The 14,821-nt window shown below is 44.0% G+C and overlaps 1 pseudogene; it reads right to left on the bottom strand.

The window, feature by feature from the left end:
• Positions 1-783: 783 nt before the first annotated feature.
• LOC133751183 (phosphatidylinositide phosphatase SAC2-like) lies at positions 784-5,080 on the bottom strand (annotated as a pseudogene).
• Positions 5,081-14,821: the final 9,741 nt, after the last annotated feature.

Here is a 14,821-nt window from a genome sequence, read left to right as displayed (position 1 = left end):
TTTTTTTTTTTTTTTGGACAGGCAGAGTGGATAGTGAGAGAGAGAGAGACAGAGAGAAAGGTCTTCCTTTACCATTGGTTACCCTCCAATGGCCGCCGCGGTCAGCGTACCACGCTGATCCGAAGCCAGGAACCAGGTGCTTCTCCTGGTCTCCCATGTGGGTGCAGGTCCCAAGCACTTGGGCCATCCTCCACTGCCTTCCCGGGCCATAGCAGAGAGCTGGCCTGGAAGAGGAGCAACCGGGACAGAATCCGGCGCCCCGACCGGGACTAGAACCCGGGGTGCCAGCGCCGCAGGCAGAGGATTAGCCTAGTGAGCCGCGGCGCCGGCCACTATATAACACTTTTAAAGCGACTAAAAACTAAATGTATAACTTAGCTTGCATAGGTAACACACAGGAGTTACAGGAATTAATCCCTAAATGTGTCCACCCTTTTTGTGTCCACTTGGTATAATCCACCCAGCCACTAGATTCCAAAGACGTTTCAGGCTTGGTTTCAAAGTGTTCCTGAATTGTTCTCACATGAATGAAAACAACTCCAGTGTACAAGCTGCTCAGGTCTACACCGTGTGGGAGATGGACTATAGTCCTGGCTGTCGGATTTGAAAACCTGCTTAGGTTCAAAGTCCTTATAAAATCCTTCTCAAAAAACAGAATTAGAATTTGATGCCTAGATTCAGCCAGGACAAGTTAAGATACTGTAATATGTGAAAACTCCTTGTCAGACTTCTATAGAAAAGCCAGAGAATGATTCTTGGGGCTAAAGACTAAGTCTGAATTATTCATATCTGGCGCTGTGTAAACATATTTTTAAATTCATTTTGCTGGACTTCATTAACCACTTTCTTTTCGGCAGGACTCTTCTGAACTTTTGCCACTGCAAAGTTTATCTCACAGATTCATCAAGCTTGAGTAATACAGGCAACTTGGCTATGGAACTTTGAATCTGCAAAGGGAGAGACCACTCCGCTGTGATTGCTTTCTGAAGGGACAGGAGCTCCGTGAAGCCCAGGCTCCAGCTCAAGCCGACTGCAACACAAGCTGGGCATCTTTTGGGAGGAAGCTGAATGACAACTGTTGTCAGCAAAAGACACATCTAACTGAGAATCGGGCAGAGAAGGTGTCTGTTCCACTGATCCTGGCTGGATTTCTTCATTAGAGACTTAACTGGTCATCTGATTGCCTTCCTCGCTTGCCTGCTGAAAAGCAGAGCTGGTTCCTGATAGTTCAGTCGCACTGGTTTGTGCATCGTACACAAATCTGTGGTGGTAAATATCCACAGGCTCGACAAAGCCAGTCGACTTGTGTATGAGGTTGGCAGAAGGACTTTGCTTCAAAGGATACTCCAGGCCTTTTCCAAACCAACTTCCACAAGCAACAGTAATCTCCGGAGGGCATGCATTCTGATACCAGAGCTACTAACAAACTGGGATTGGCTGCCTAATCACGGTGCCTAAGCAATGACAGCACAGCTAGGAGGAACACAATCCGTGGGTCCCACATTCTCCCACGAAAAGCTAGCTGCCTATCTTCATCAGCCTTGGAGTTGGTCAGAATTCATCAAAACAGTATGAGTCATTAGCTGAAGACATGTGCCCGTTCGACTCTGCCTGAATCTTATTAGCCAACACGCCTGTGTTTTCCATGATTTCATGGCTACTATCTGATTTCCAAGGATGAACTTTTCAGTTTGGTTTTAGAAAGTTTCATTTCAGGTTTTGTAGCTTTTGTAGGTTGTTGATACTTATAGTGGATTTGGTCTGCTTCATGTTTTGATTTAGAGTTGAAAATTTGCCCAATTAAAAAAAAAAATCCTTCCCTGGGCCAAACAGCCTTGGTTTTTAAATCCGATCCCAAATATAAACTACAACCTTACAGGAAGTTTAACCATAAGTCTTGCACGAAAAAGGAAAATCTTGAAAGTCATGGTTAGAATGCTGTCGGACTCAGGTCTGGCGGTCAGAGAGATGTCAGCAACGTGCTGTGTGGTGGGCCAAGGAGTTGGGTTGCAGCAAGGTCACCCTGTCTACCTGTCTATCATGCAGAAGCTCAGTTAGCCGCCTGCACCTGACCTCGCGCCTGCAGTAAATTCCCTACATTTTTTAAAATTTATTTATTTATTTATTTGACAGGCAAAATTAGAGAGACAGAGAGAAAGGTCCTCCTTCTGTTGGTTCACCCTCCAAATGGCCGCTACGGCTGGCGCACTGTGCTGATCCGAAGCCAGGATCCAGGTGCTTCTCCTGGTCTCCCATGGGGTGCAGGGCCCAAGCACTTGGGTCATCCTCCACTGCAATCCCGGGCCACAGCAGAGAGCTGGACTGGAGGAGGAGCAACCGGGACAGAATCTGGTGTCCCAACCGGGACTAGAACCCGGGGTGCCGGTGCTGCAGGCGGAGGATTAGCCAAGTGAGCTGCGGTGCCGGCCTTCATTTTTATTTTTAAATTTTACTAAATAAAAAGAAATAACTTAAAAAATTATTTTATTTGTTGGAAAGGGAGAGAGAGACAAATCTCAAACAAATTTCCCATCTACTGGTTCACTCCCCAAATGCCTACAACAGCTGGGGCTGGATCAGGCTGAAGCCTGGAACATAATCCAGGTCTCCCTTGTGGGTGGCAGGGACCCAACCACTTGAGCCAACACCTGCTGCCTCCCAGGGTGTGCATTAGCAGGAAACTGAAATTGGAGAAGCCAGGATTCAAACTTGGGCATTCCGAAATGGGATGCAGGCAACCCAAGCAGTGACTCAACTGCTGGGCCAAACTCCCACCCCTTGCTTTATTTTTTTTTACTCTTTATTGTTGCTTTGGCCCTACTGTCCTCCTGCAGTGGTCTGTATCACGTAGCCGACTGACCAAATGTAGGGCACCCTCTGGGCCAAGCTGCAGAGAAGGCCGAGACGCCCACTATGTGGCATTTCGCATTCTGTTTCACACCAACTCTCCTGTGGCAGGGACTTCTAACAGGGAACGGGCTTCTGGGCTACACAACACCTCTGAGAATTGTCTATTACAGGGAGACATTTTAAAAGTAGACAGTTTCAGTAAAAAAAAAAAAAAAAAAAAAAAAAAAAAACCAACAGGATACCCAAGACAGAAGGTTTTAGTTACAACCGTCTATAACTGTAACTATAGCAAGTACAGTCGGATACATAATTCAAGCAAAATGTCTTACTGGAAAAATCACAGCTGAAGGCTCTGTGAAAGCGACAAGCTCCAGGCAGACATCCATACGGTGGAGAAGTTCCAGGGCAAACCTTTCTGTTTGTGCCAAAGGATTATGCCTCCAAGCAGAGCATGAGCCAACTATCAGTGCAGCAGCATTAACAGATCCACCAAAGTCACAGCTGATCCTTCCATTCACCAGACACTGCTTGGCTAAACTCTGTCCCCCTCCCCGAGGCCTCCAAATTAATGCAGGCCCTGGGAGTCCTCAACAAGAGCACAGTCTCAGAGCTGCACCTGGGGGCTGGAGGTCAACTAGGAGACAGTGACGTGCCATGAGGCGCAGAGGCCAGAGGTCGGCGGCAGACAAGCACCAGAAATTAACACGTGGCAGCCAGTTAAATTAGTCTAGCAGGAGGCTTGGTAAGTGTAGTTATTAACGTCCAAGTTTGTGGGAGGAGGTAAGGTGGGATCACAGAACTACAGGTGGTAAAAAGCAGCTATGGCAGAAAGCCAGTAGGCAAATGTGTGAAACCTAAGAAACGAACAGAAATAGAGAAAAGCTGGAGGTGGGAGCAAGTATTGCCACATAACTACACGTGGAAAAGTAATAACGAAAAGAATGTATGTCGGTAAGACACTGTGTTGTTCTATTCTCTGTTGCTATAATAAAATACCCCAGGTTGGGTGACCTGCAAAGTGAGGAGCCTTATTTAGCTCACAGTTCTGGAGGCCCAAACAGTGAGGCACTGGTTTCTGGCGAGGGCCCTCTAGTCTATGCTGTGTGCAGAGGGGCATGTGTGGGAGCCAGGAGGCAAGATGTAGGGGAGGGACTAGACTTTTCTTTTGATAACAATTTGCTTTCTTGCGACTTCCTGAGGGAGGGAGAGGGAGAAAGGGGGAAGGAGAGGAGAGAGAAGAGGGAGGGAGGGAGATGGGGGAAGAGAACACAGTCCTGCAAGAAACTCATTAATCCGTTTTACAGACCTAATCACCTCTCGGTAGGCCCTACTCTGCCATCTTTTGACATTACCTTACTGAGGAAGAAGCTTCTAGCACAAGAATATCTGGGGGACCCGCTCAAATCTCATTCAAACCGCTGTACCAGCCCAGATATGGTCTCTGAACCTTTTTTAAATATTTATTTATTTATTTGAGAGGTAGAGTTACAGAGAGAGGGAGAGACATAAAGGTCTTCCATACACTGGTTCACTCCCCAAATGGCCACAACGGCCAGAACTGAGCAGACTCGAAGCCACGAGCTTCCTTTGGAACTTCCATGTGGGTATAGGGGCCCAAGCACTTGGGCCATCCTCTACTGACTTCCCAGGCTATAGCAGAGAGCTGGATCTTAAGAGGAACAGCCTAGATATGAACTGGTGCCCATATGGAATCCCAGTGACGCAGATGGGGGCTTAGCCTCTATGCCACAGGTGCAGCCCCTGCTCTCTGAACTTCTAACTCAGGTGTTCAGCTGCCCTCTAGAATCTATTCGGATGTCTCATGTTTCAAATCTAATATGATCAAAATGTAAGTCTTCATCCTGTGTCTTCCTACAACTAACCTCCTCCTCCCCAAGAGCTAAAGTCAAAATCTTGGGGGTCTTCCTTTATTCTCTTCTTTCTTTCACCCTTCAATGCTGTCAACTAACCTGTCCAACTGGTTATGCTTCTCAAATTTATCTCAACTAATTTCATTTCCTTGCACAATTATAATGCCACCACCTATCCAAAGCTATCACCATCTGTCAAATAGCCCATTATCGATACAGTTTGATTTTTCTAGCCCATTCTCCATACAGGACCAACAATTATCTTTTAATGTCTGAAATTAGAATCAGAAATGTGATGGTTTCTTCAGGGGCTTCCCATGACTCTTTGCAGTGAGATAAGAATGCCTCACCTTGGCCATCAAGGCCATTTATTATGATCTGGCCCCTGCTGGGTCTGAAAATCCTCCGGTTTTCTCTCATGCCTCTTCCTTTCTGTCTTGCCTCAACTTCTATGCTCCAACCATTGAAACCTGATTTCTTTCAATTCCTTACACACATCAAACTCTTCTCCATCTTAGGGATTTTCCACATTCTCCTCTGTCTAGAAGGCTTCTCTCCCTAAATCTTCCCTTGATTTACTTCTTCAGTGCCCAGATCCCAGCTCAAGTATTACTGTCTCAGGCCTTCTTGATCACTCTAATAACCCAAAGTACACAACTTGTCAAAATCCGTTTCTTTCTTTGTAGCAGGCATTATGTAGGTTTTAAGATGAATTCCACATCGTACAACATGGGGTAAACATAGAACTGTACTGGGAAGGAGAAAACTTACAGGAAGAAGGCCAAGACCAGAGAGAGAAGAAAGGTATGAGCATCCTGTCCTCCTATAGGAGCCTCCATACCACTAAGCTTTGTGGAGACAGGGCCCCTCTGCTATTGTCCCTGTCTATATAAGCTCACCCTTAGGGTGTGCATACACTACTTGGTGCCAGGGAGAGTATTTGCACTTTCCCTGCAAAGCTGCCATCACCTCTACTGGAAAGACAAAGCCACCAGTCCCACAAGAGTCAGGGACAGAGAGACCTTACAGTTCTTGTCTGGAAAGCTCAAAGTGAGAACTCGTGGGCATTTTCAAACAATCCTAGTCCTTGAATTACAACCAATCTCTTGTCTTTCTTTCTTACTTGGCTAACAGCTCCATTAACAACAACCATATCTCTTTTGCTCCCTACTGTAGCTTCATTATTTAGCAAAGTGTTGGGTACATATTAGTCATTAAGTGAACACTTTTTGAATCAATGAATGGTGGATTGATGGGGGAGGAGGGCTGTACAATGAAATAGACCAAGATTAGAAAAATACACCCAAACAGTGAGTTTTTATCATTAGAGGGAAACAAAAATCAGGAGCTCTATTCTTACAGGAACAGTTCCAAGTTATTAAATTCTTTCTCAAATCAGATTTCTAATCTCAGTAACTCCACAGAGATTAAAATTAGCCCAAGTGGAGAGGTATTTGGGACATACAATGGCAACATTAGGGTGATCCAGTAACTCCACAGAGATTAAAATTAGCCCAAGTGGAGAGGTATTTGGGACATACAATGGCAACATTAGGGTGATCCAGGTACTGCTGCAGCAGAATTCACTGTAGGATGTAATTGAGTCAGACCAGTAAAAGCTCTTAAAAGAAAACTGTGCTTCCATATCAGATAGTTCCTTCTTGTCACAGAAGGAGAAATGTAATCAGTTATATGCCGGTAGCAGATGATGTCAGCACTCCCCCAGATCCGCTGGCATTCGTCAGCCTTTTCATACACATTGCCTCCTGGTGTGGTCTCACCCCCTCAGTCAGCTCCTGTGTCCCTGCCACAGGGCTGCTTTCTGGCTGACAAAGACCACTTTGCCTGGTAGCCTGGAGTTCCTGGGAATCTACACCTCCCCAGGGGCAGCCCTTAGATCAGTTTTCAGTGAGGAGGTAATTTTGACTTCCAGGAATCAAAAGATCTAGACATTTTTGGTTGTCATAACCAGACAGGGGAAAGGAGGGGAAACGCTACTGGCATCTAGCAGAGAGAAGCCAGGATGCCAGCAAACACTGCGATGCACAGAACAGACCCCTTCAACAAAGAACAGAGGACGGTCCCCCAGTGTCAAGAGTGTCAGAGTTAAGAAGCTCCACCTTAAACAATGACCAATGGGCAGGAAAGAGAAATACTTTTTTCTCTTGTACCTGAATTGGATGCTCTGAGATAGGATCTGTCCTGTCTGCAGAACTCTCCGGTGGGACTCAGCTAAACTCACTTCTTGGAAGCCTGCCTGACGCTGTGTCCTCATTTGGTTTCCTTCTTCTCTTGTCTGCTTCTCCACTCTCTCACCAGTTTTCTGAGCACAGTTCCTGGTAAACCACTTTTACACAAATCCTCATCTTGATGCTGTGTGGGAAAACAATCCAAAACAATAAGTACAAGTAGACATTTAAGGAGAATAATAGATTTTATGTACATACTATGTAGGCTATTACACAATTAGCTGGGCTGTAACAGAACTCATGGAGCTGAACCAGCCCATAAGTAGGGGGATAGACCATCTTAAACCAAGAAAGCCTGGTGTGGTAGAACAAAAAAACTGGGAAATCAGGAAACCCCAGTTCCAATCTCATCTCTGTGACTAAGGAGTCATGAGGTCTTAAGTAAATCACAGACATACGAAAAAGGAGAAAATAAAAACTGGAAAATGGATAAGGTCTTTCTCCAACATTCTATGTTGTTTGAGAGCAGTGGTTCTCAAGGGCAATTTTGTCCTCTCGGGAAAGCTTGGCAACGCTTGGAGACATTTTTGGTAGTTATAACTGGGACTGGGGTGCTACCGGCATCTGAGTTTAGGACAAGGATGCTGCTAAATATCCCCCAATGCATAGGTCAGTAACCTTCTGCGCCCTACAACAAGAAGAACTCTCCAGCTCAAATGTCAACAGTGCTGAAGTTGAGAAATCCTATCTTACTAAGATAATTAGTTTTGATATTAAGAAATTCCTGAATGGTTATAAGTATTAAAAATAGCCAATGTGTTATTCAAGGAGACTATAACATAGTCTCTAAATACATCCTTAAAAACAGCATAAGTTACAGATGATTTTCTGTATATTTGGAAGGGCTTAGTCCAGATCTTGAAATACTATGTGGGAAAATTAAACAGCTATCCAAATAGCTAGAGGAAAAGGAGCAGCAGAAGCCTGACGTAATTCTGGAAACTCAGCTCTTATCCATGAATTGGGATTTGAAGATGCTCTGAGCACACATCCAGAGGCACCCCCTCCCCTGCAGTAACAAGAAAGTGCCTTTGAATGTCCATTGACCTTTGTGCACGACTTTGGAGACCAATTTTTCCTGGAGAGAAAAAGAGTTCTCTTAAGTCATATACAGGTAAGGTTAGGAGAAGCTAATTGCTTTATAACTAGTTTAACTGGTTGAAAAAACAACATTTAAATGTGCAACACATTTACTTATGAATCTGGGTTTATTTGTGTGTGGCAGGTGGAAGGATGAAGTTGTACTTAACTTTGACTTCATGTTCCTGTCAGCCAAAACCTCTCACACCCTTTTTAAACAAAGAGCTGGCAGGAAAATCCAACATATTGTATAACTTATCAATGTTATATATTGTTCAGAAAACTCTATGTTCACAGCAGGAAATCCCAGGAATGAAAGGCTTTCTGTTTCAATATTAGAGAGTACCTTGTTTTACTAACCACAATAGATAAGCTAAGACGAAAAGATTCATCCCACTGATTTCTCTGAAAATGATTTAAGAACCAACTTAGGTCTGACACAGTGAATTCTCTTTGACGCTAATATTTTGAAACGCATATCAGGAAACCCTCTAAGATGCTTAACACTTTGAAAGACAGAGCCCAAGGTTTTCACATGGGCAATTTGCCCAGGATGGACAGACCGAGCTAGTGTATCCTGCACTCCCCCGGGACTCGCTAATTAAGTCAGGCAAGGAGAGGAGCATGTTCCTCTCTGGTATCTCTAGGAGAAGGACTAGGACTACCTGCTATCAGCACATGACACAGGTTTAATAGATGTGCAGGATTTTGACTTTCCAGATCCAAGGTTCCCAAGCTGAGTATCTGTTCTCTGATACAATCGCCAGTGTTTTTAAGCAGCAAAGTGCCCATTCTAAACTAATTCAGTGTTGACAGTTAATAATGCAAAATTAAAAATAACTAAATAGTAATTTTTTTTATTTCTATTAATTTTTTTGACAGGCAGAGTGGACAGTGAGAGAGACAGAGAGAGAAAGGTCTTCCTTTTCCCTTGGTTCACTCCCCAATGGCCACTGTGGCCGGCACACCGCGCTGATCCGAAGCCAGGAGCCAGGTGCTTCTCCTGGTCTCCCATACGGGTGCAGGGCCCAAGCACTTGGGCCATCCTCCACTGCCTTCCTGGACCACAGCAGAGAGCTGGACTGGAAGAGAAGAAACCGGGACAGAATCCGGCGCCCCAACTGGTACTAGAACCCGGATGCTGGCGTCGCAGGTGGAGGATTAGCCTAGTGAGCCGCAGTGCTGGCCAGTAATGATTATTTTTACCTATATTATGTTTGTCATCTCATGGGACACTGTGTATCATTAAAGGGAATGGGATGGCCGGCGCCGTGGCTCACTAGGCTAATCCTCCGCCTTGTGGCGCTGGCACACCGGGTTCTAGTCCCGGTCGGGGCACTGATCCTGTCCCGGTTGCCCCTCTTCCAGGCCAGCTCTCTGCTGTGGCCAGGGAGTGCAGCGGAGGATGGCCCAAGTGCTTGGGTCCTGCACCCCATGGGAGACCAGGATAAGCCCCTGGCTCCTGCCATCGGATCAGCGTGGTGCGCCGGCTGCAGTGCGCCTACCGCGGCGGCCATTGGAGGGTGAACCAACGGCAAAAGGAAGACCTTTCTCTCTGTCTCTCTCTCTCACTGTTCACTCTGCCTGTCAAAAAAAAAAAAAAAAAAAAAAAAAAAAAAAAAAAAGGGAATGGGATGAACGTGTATTGAGACTCCACTCCAAGATTTCCAAGATGTAAGTAAAAGGCATTTATTCTTAGAGTGAGAGGACTAAAGTTACCAATTCAAATGAATGCAATTTTCCTGCCATTTTATTAAAAAATAAATCCAAAAAACAAAATTTCCTACTTTTTTCTAGTTTGAGATGTCAGAAACAACAGAAGGTCAGGGTAAATTCCACCCTCATAATAAGAAATGTTTCTTTCCTGACACAAAGTTACCTCCTTTCACTGCTCATGAGGAAGATACAGGGAAGGCAATGAGTGCAACGCCGTGTATTTCTACAGTGTGCCAACGGTAATCACAACATACTTATCAAAGGCTGCCAAGAGCAGGAAGTGCAGCAACATCTCTAGATTAGCTGCTTTGAGAATTTTATAAATAACTACAGGAAAGACAACACAAGGATAACTTTTAGAAGTATATATAAGCATACCTAGACAATATTTGAAATTTCAGTATTTCCTCTTCTCCAAGCGAGATGGGCAGTGACTTATATTATGAAGTTATACATTCCACAATGATTTTAACCAAAATATTGCATTAACACATGACTTCTAAATATAAGATACTTGAGGTCTGTTGAGTCAAACTAAACACATACGTCCATGACTCAGCTACCCAATTAATTACCTGATAAATCCATACAAGTCATTTATTTTGGACAAGGTTTTAGTTATAAAATGTCCATGTTGGCTCTAGGATTCTATGGTTCTCAGATCAGATGGGTTAAATAATTAATACTTAACAATGGGAATTATAATATGAAAATCTATATATTAACTGTGATCAAACATTGGAAAACAAAATTGGAAGAGGAAGAAGAAAATTGACTGGACAATTGTTCATGTAGAGAAAAAGACCTACTGTTTTTTTTTTTTTTTTTTTGACAGGCAGAGTGGACAGTGAGAGAGAGACAGAGAGAAAGGTCTTCCTTTTGCCGTTGGTTCACCCTCCAATGGCCGCCGCGGTAGGCACGCTGCAGCCGGCGCACCGCACTGATCCGAAGCCAGGAACCAGGTGCTTCTCCTGGTCTCCCATGGGGTGCAGGGCCCAAGCACTTGGGCCATCCTCCTCTGCACTCCCTGGCCACAGCAGAGAGCTGGCCTGGAAGAGGGGCAACCGGGACAGGATCGGTGCCGCGACCGGGACTAGAACCCCGTGTGCTGGCGCCGCAAGGCGGAGGATTAGCCTAGTGAGCCGCAGCGCCAGCTAAGACCTACTGTTTTTATTTTTAAATAGACCCAGTGGTTTAACTGTAAAGTTCAAGGGATGATGTCAAGAGTTAAAATAAATTAAATCTTGGGTCACATTATTAAGAGTAATAGCAACCAAACTACAGAAAAGAACAATCTTGTTGCAAGTACTGTAAACTATTCAGATCATATCTAGAATACTCAGTATAATTGTAAACCAAAATACTAAAATTTCTTAATTTTATAAAATACATTATTTCTAATGTTTTTCTTTTTTTTTTTTTTTTTTGACAGGCGGAATTAGAGAGACAGAGAGAAAGGTCTTCCTTCCGTTCGTTCACCCCCAAATGGCTGCTACGGCTGGCGCACTGCATTGATCTGAAGCCAGGAGTTTCCACCTGGTCTCCCATTTGGGTGCAGGGCCCAAGCACCTGGGCCATCCTCCACTACCTTCCTGGGCCACAGCAGAGAGCTGGACTGGAAGAGGGGCAACCGGGACAGAATCCGGTGCCCCAACTGGGACCAGAACCCGGGGTGCCAGCGCCACAGGCAGAGGATTAGCCAAGTGAGCTGCAGCACCAACTCTAATGTTTTTCTAAAAGCAAAAATGGCACACCACAGACAATATTAATTCAGGCACCTGGAGCCTTTAACACAAACGAGATGAGGCAAAGTTTATGGTTAATTTCATGTGTTTTCTTAGATAGTGTTTTTGATGAAATTTAATATTTAAAAAAAATATTTATTTATTTATTTGAAAGGCAGAGTGACAGAGGTTAATCTTCCTTCTGCCAGTTCACTCCCTAAATTCCTACAGTCAGGGTTGGGCCAATCTGAAGCCAGGAGCCAGGAAAACCATCTGGGTCTCCCAAGTGGTTGGCAGGAACCAAAGTACTTGAGTCGCCCTGCTGCCTCCACCTGCACATTAGTAAGAAGCTGGATAGGAAGCTGAGAATGCAGAGCTCAAACCAGACACTCAGATATGGGATGTGAGTGTCTCAAGTGGCAGCTTAACACACTGTCCCTCAACACCAGTCCCAACATTTAACATTTAAATTGATGAATTTCAGGTAAAGATTGCCCTCTGTTATGTGGGTGGGCTTCCGCCAGCGGAAGACCTGAATAGAATGGAAATATCCCTGTCCTTTTTATTTTTATCTATTTATTTTATTTTTTTTTGACAGGCAGAGTGGACAGTGAGGGAGAGAGAGAGAGAAAGATCTTCCTTTTGCCGTTGGTTCACCCTCCAATGGCCGCTGCAGCCGGTGCACCGCACTGATCCGAAGCCAGGAGCCAGGTGCTTATCCTGGTCTCCCACGCAGGTGCAGGGCCCAAGGACTTGGGCCATCCTCCTCTGTACTCCTGGGTCACAGCAGAGAGCTGGTTTGGAAGAGGGGCAACCGGGACAGAATCCGGCACCCCGACTGGGGCTACAACCCGGTGTGCTGGCGCCACAAGGCAGAGGATTAGCCTATTGAGCCGCGGCGCCGGCCATATCCCTGTCCTTGAGCAAGAAGGAATTCCCCAGTAGACTGTCTGGGGGCTGGAATTGCACTGTTGGCTTTCTAATACATAGCTATGACGTCACTAGGCAATATAATTTTATGGGACCACTGTCATATACTGCAGTCTGTCACTGACCACAGTACACAACTCTGTGTGTAGAGAGAGCACACCAATAGGATACACACACACACACACACAAGAATACCAACACAGAAGCTCTCCTGGAAGAAGAGATTGTAAGGTAAGACTGTTACAATATACAGAAATTAGGGAGGTGAAGTGGGACAAGGGTGGGGGAGAAAGAGAACCCTGGCAAAAGTGTTCCAGGCAATGGACAACAATGTGAGCCCAGTCCTGCAAGGGCAAGACTGCATCTGAGGCACCCACATCCAAACTCCAAGATCAAAGCTAATGAATGATACCTGCTACTGAGACTTCAGCAGTCTCTCATATTCTGTATCCCGAGAAAAGGAAAAACAAGCACTCCGCAAAAACCTAAGTTTACATGTCATCAAATTACTTTTTTCCCTCAGGACAGACTATTTCAAGATACTTCTGGTATAAAATAGATTTTTTATTTAACACATTGCTATTGCTACTAAACTGGAGTCAGGATCAATTTGAAAGATTTCTGATGATTAATGGTCATTCAGCTGTACAAAAATCAGCTGAGTTTTCCCCCACCACTTTCTCATACACATGCATGTGAAGCTGTATATAAATGCACGATGAATAAATGGAAAACTAAAAATTTTACATGACTAGCACAGCTTGTATGATACTAAATTTGACAATAGATATCAACTGAATAATAGATTGTGAAACAGAAAAAATACATCTTCTCTGGACATATTTAATAAACACCCAACATACACTGGTTGACAGTTATGTCCACCCTAGATTAATTTTAAGTCACTTATGTAAGACAAGCCATAGCTCATGTGCTTATTATTTTCTTTGAGTACAGACATCAAATTAACCTCTTTAAATGGACGTGACTAGTTGACTATTGGTGGTAAATGAAGTTTCACTCTTGTGTTTGTCTCTATTTCTGTTTTTATCTGTATCTGTTTCTTCATTATTAATATACTTTATGACAAAACTATTTAGAGTCCTAACAGATATAGCCTTTCCCATAAATGTAAAGTTCCAGGTGTTTTTAATAAGCACAATATGGTGACACCTCTTTCCTCCTCAAATACATAACTGACTGTTTCTGTAGTTGTGACCTAGAGATAGTAAATGGGAAGATTAATCTCAGAATAGGTAAATTCCTCAGGATCTTTAGCTGTAAGAACTTGCAGCTTTCTCTAGCTAACACTGTTGTAATATGCTAATCGATAGTGATCATTGCTTTGTTGGTTAAAAACACAGGTAATAAATAAACTGCTGTTAGATAACTTTTTACCACTCCCACTGTAACAAAAGAGGGGAAAGACAGTCCCTGGAAAAGGAATTCTTTTCAGGTAACATTATAACCATTATGAATTTCATAATGAAAAAACTACCACTGAAACTTGCAAAAAAAATCAACAGTAAAGAGTATGAGTAAATCTTTAAAATACTGATATTAGACATTTATTTCAAAACAGCTGTACACCATACTTGGAATGAAAAATCTGTTTCTCATCATGTTCTTCCTACAGCAGAAAAATGATAAAAACATTATCACTTTTAGATAAGAAGATTAAGGTGCCAGATTGTAACAAAAATCTACCTCTCTATCAAATGACCCTACAATAAAAACGTAGACCTTGCCAGAGGATATGAGGAGGACATGAAGACATACGTGGGTATTTTATAACAACCATTTCCCTGTCTTTGGAGAACAGATTATTGTTTGGAAACTCTCGGCTCCAGTCCTGCAAATTCCAAACTGACACATCGTTGGCACGCAGGCTCAGATGATTGTGATGATGACCTGAGATCTCTGACGCACCAGGGACGTGCCCTGTACTGCAGTTTTGTCTTGCCGTGTAGGATGAAGCCCAACAACCAATGAACCACAGTAGACACCCTTTCTAGCTGCTCTGCCCTATAAAAGACATTTTGCATCCAAGCTAATGCAGTAATAAAAGAACAGCCTAAAGGTTCTGAGAAGTAAAGAAAAGTGTTAAGGGACCATCAATTGTATCAAATACTTCAAATTCAATTGATAGACCAAAAATTACAAATGTAGAGATTTCAGACAGACATCTACTTACCATCAAATAGTAGAGAGAATTCCTAAACTTGCACTTAATATGATCTGGCTGGGGCCGGCGCCGTGGGGCAGTAGGTTAATCTTCCACTTGTGGCACCAGCATCCCACATGGGTGACAGTTCGAGTCCTGGCTGCTTCTCTTCCATTCCAGCTCTCTGCTATGGTCTGGGAAAGCAGTAGAAGACATCTCAAGTCCTTGGACCCCTGC

This window comes from Lepus europaeus, chromosome 22, assembly GCF_033115175.1.
Source record: "Lepus europaeus isolate LE1 chromosome 22, mLepTim1.pri, whole genome shotgun sequence".
In the NCBI taxonomy this organism is placed as follows: Eukaryota; Metazoa; Chordata; class Mammalia; order Lagomorpha; family Leporidae; genus Lepus; species Lepus europaeus.
Note: the sequence above shows the minus strand (reverse complement) of the source record. Positions and strands in the feature narration are given on the sequence as shown.